Source organism: Epinephelus fuscoguttatus, linkage group LG9 (assembly GCF_011397635.1).
Source record: "Epinephelus fuscoguttatus linkage group LG9, E.fuscoguttatus.final_Chr_v1".
NCBI classification, from domain to species: domain Eukaryota; kingdom Metazoa; phylum Chordata; class Actinopteri; order Perciformes; family Serranidae; genus Epinephelus; species Epinephelus fuscoguttatus.
The window spans coordinates 43444570-43448262 of NC_064760.1; positions in this window are offsets into that span (position 1 = coordinate 43444570).

A 3693-nucleotide genomic window follows, 5' to 3' on the forward strand; every position below is an offset into this window, starting at 1 on the left:
ATAATTCACTGTGGGTATATTACTAGCAGCAACACACACACACAAAAAAAATATGCAGCTTTTTCTCAGTTTTTTATTATCAGGTTTTCAAGAGCTCACACTGGATTTTCGCATGTACACACACAACAGCTAGGTCACTACTAAACTGGCAAGACAACCAATAAGTAAATTAAACCATAAATGTACAATAACACACTTCAAAAGTACTCATTTTCCCAGCATAAAGGGGCCCCATGTCTTATTAAATTTGGCACATGAACCTCTTGCAATACACATAATTTATTCTAATTTAACAAACTGAAAAATGTCTGTAATCCTTGAGGAATGACAGGGGGAGCAGGAAATTCCCATCGAACAAGTATTGGACTCCCTTAGCATCTGACTAAGAGAGTCCAAAGGGACTCAAAATCTGACTGTGGGATCAGTTGGTTCAACTGGGAATTTGAGATATTGTGTGGAAAATTTCAGACCATTAATTGTGCAAAGAAGGGCAAGACCAAAACATATAGACATGGGTAACAGGTTTCACAAGTAGGGCCAACGTCACCATAAATCCTACAAAGCCTGACCTTACATAAATGAGTGTGGCAAAGGATTTTGCAGGAAAATTAAAGGAAGTAAAGTTGATTGGGGTGAGTGAAGGCTGTCAAAGATGTTGGTGCAAAGGAAGCAGCCTCTGTATTTATCCTCGTCAGAAAAGAAGTTGATTTCTCCAAATAGAGCCGATGCTGGAGCCTCCTAAGTTTGGCAGCCCAGTAGTGAAATCTAAAGTTGGATAAAGCCAAACCCCTGAGGGACTTTGACCTTTGCAGCAGAACCCTGCAAAGCCTGGGTTGGGACGTTACCATTCAGATTAACTGAGACAAAAACTATCAATTTTGATGAAAACAGACGGGGGTAGGAAAATTTGTCAACACTTGAAAAGATAGGAGTTTTGGAACAGTGTCCACAGAGATAACCTAAGCTGCAACTAATAAGGGGCAGCTGAGCAGCTCTCTGAATATTGCTGTATTCCAGTTACCAAGGGGGTGATTTTGAATTTGATAGATCTCCAAACTTGACCATAACCTGGATACCAATGTATGTAAAACCATACAGGCAGTTTGAGTGGGAAATTACGTATATGGGCAGCTACATGTAAAGGGAATAATTCACTTTTGTCCAAATTAAGTTTATAACCTGATATATGGCCAAACAAACTAAATGTTCCAAGAGCAGCTAGCGCAGACACAGAGGTTAGAAACATACAGAAGCTGGTTATCTGTTTAAAGGGAAACCTTCTGTTCAATGGCATTTCTGGTTACACCAGTTATGTTAGGATCTGAGTGGAGTGCGATCACAAGCACCTCAGTGACTATAGTGAGTGGACACAAGGGGCAACCCAGCCATACAAAGGGAAGTTTTCCAAGTGGGTATTTTTGGTTCTGACTGAAGCCATGGGAGAAGTTTAGAGCAATTTCTTCCAGGACAAAAAATTCTTAACCAAATCAAATTTCTCCAGTGTGTGGAGTAAAAGTTTTTCTAATATATTTCTCTAAAAAATGTATAGTAAAAGAGTTACAAGTTATTTTGTATGCACAGTATGCTGAATTCAAGTGATAACGGGTAATGTTGTATGTTCCTGTTTGGCCTCATGATGTCACTGTTGTCTCACAGCTACTATGAATAAATAACTGATGAAAAAAATTGTATTAGCCTACTGTCACTTAACATGGCTATACAGCACCTGGATGTCACCTGGGAAGGTGCTGGACCCTGTTACAGAAATTAGGTAAAGCTTTATTTATACAGCACTTTTTAAAACACCGTCGAAAGTGCTTTACACACATGCACACACACACAGAAACACACACACACACGCAAATGAATAAAAAATGTAAACATAAATTATAATATACAACAGCACAGTGAAAGACAAAACTAACAAAGACAAAAGACAGGGATGAAGATACATAGAAAGGCTTGCCTATAAAGGTGGGTTTTCTTTAGTTGATGCAGTCCAAAGACTCAGCCAACCTGATAGATTGGGGAAGGTGGTTCCAGAGGGTGGGGAGCTAAATCAATAGATGCATGATCATCTTTTGTTTTACAGTTGGAGCAGGGGATGGAGAAAAGGCTGAGATATGAGGACTGGAGTAAGGAACAAGGGGATCAGAAATGTAACTGGGACGAGATCATGCAGTGCCTTATATATAATCAACAGGATCTTTTAGTCTTCTTTGAATTGTACAGGAAACCAACAGAGGGACACAAGAATGAGTGTAAAAGCTAGTTCTAGTTAATAACCTAGCAGCTGCATTTTGAACCAACTGTAAACAATTAATAGCAGCTGGACTGAGGCACATGTAGAGGGAACTGCAGTAATCTGGACAGGAGAAATTACAAGTGTGCATTAATAGCTCAAGGTCCATAGAAGACAAGATACACCTGTTTTTGTTGAACACAGGTTCAACAAACTCTGAGTAACCCTTAACTTTGAGTCAATGAACCCAGAGATGAAAAACTAGTTATGGGTTCCAGAGCAGCTGATCAGAGTTGGTTTAATTATCTCTTAGTTTGTTCAGGCTGATGTGTTGTGAATGAAAAAAGCCATCATTAAAGAAGCTCAAATACTACGATACACCATGGCAACAAGTAAATAAAAGGCAGAAACACCATTTTAATCCAGTAGACCAAGAGATATTAATGCATGTATACATGGACTGTGCATATTTATCTTAAAAACAAAACACGAAGCAGGGAGAAGTGTCAATAAGTTAACACAAAATTCTATTCTGTGTTGTCTTTACATTTGCTTAATAAATGATAAAGTGGTGGAATCTGACTGCGTATCAGGCCATAGCCCAGATCACATTTTAAATCTGTTTGTTCAGCTTTTATCTGACAGGAAAAAAACACCAGGGCCACCAACTATAGCAGAGGATTAAAAAGTAGCTACTAGCCTATATCAGCTACTTTAACAGATGTTGTAGTAAAACATAATTACTGAAATGCTTTTAACACATTTAGACTAAACACAGTCTATTTAATAAAACTTACTCTCAATCTGCAATCTGCAGCTGCACCACCATCCTGCTCACAGTTGCTGGCCCCCGACTGCCCGCCCCCAGTGAAAATATTTGAAGGCTGACATTACTGTCTATGCTGCAGACAGTGCGCTCTTTTTGAAGCTAACACGAAGGTAGTGGTATCTGGTGAAATTAGACAACCCATGGTATCTATGAATACCAATTATTTCGCACAGTTTGTTGGGGAGGGAGCTCATCTCAGGATGTGTGAATGAAAATGGGTACCAACGAGTCTCGCCTAAACTTGAGAGGGCTTGTTCCCAGTAAATGTTTTGTTCCTTACAATCAATGCACTCCTTCAAATTATACAGTATATGGAGATGAGTCGTCTAATCTTCTTCCTCTTCTTTTATTTTTACTGTATTTATTACTAACAAGAACAAAAGCTAATGAGGAATCAACACAAAATACAATATAATAAATGACAATAAGAGAATAAAGTATATGTGCAAATTTACACAGTTTGTCTTGATCTTGATTTTGTGCTGTGCCCCGGGTCTCTTTGCTTAAATCTGACTACGGGGCACAGATTTAACAGTAACACAACAACAGTATTTTTGCAGCGCCACCATCTAACTCGTTTTAAGTCTTTTATTTTGTAGCATGTTTACATGTGTGAGGTGGA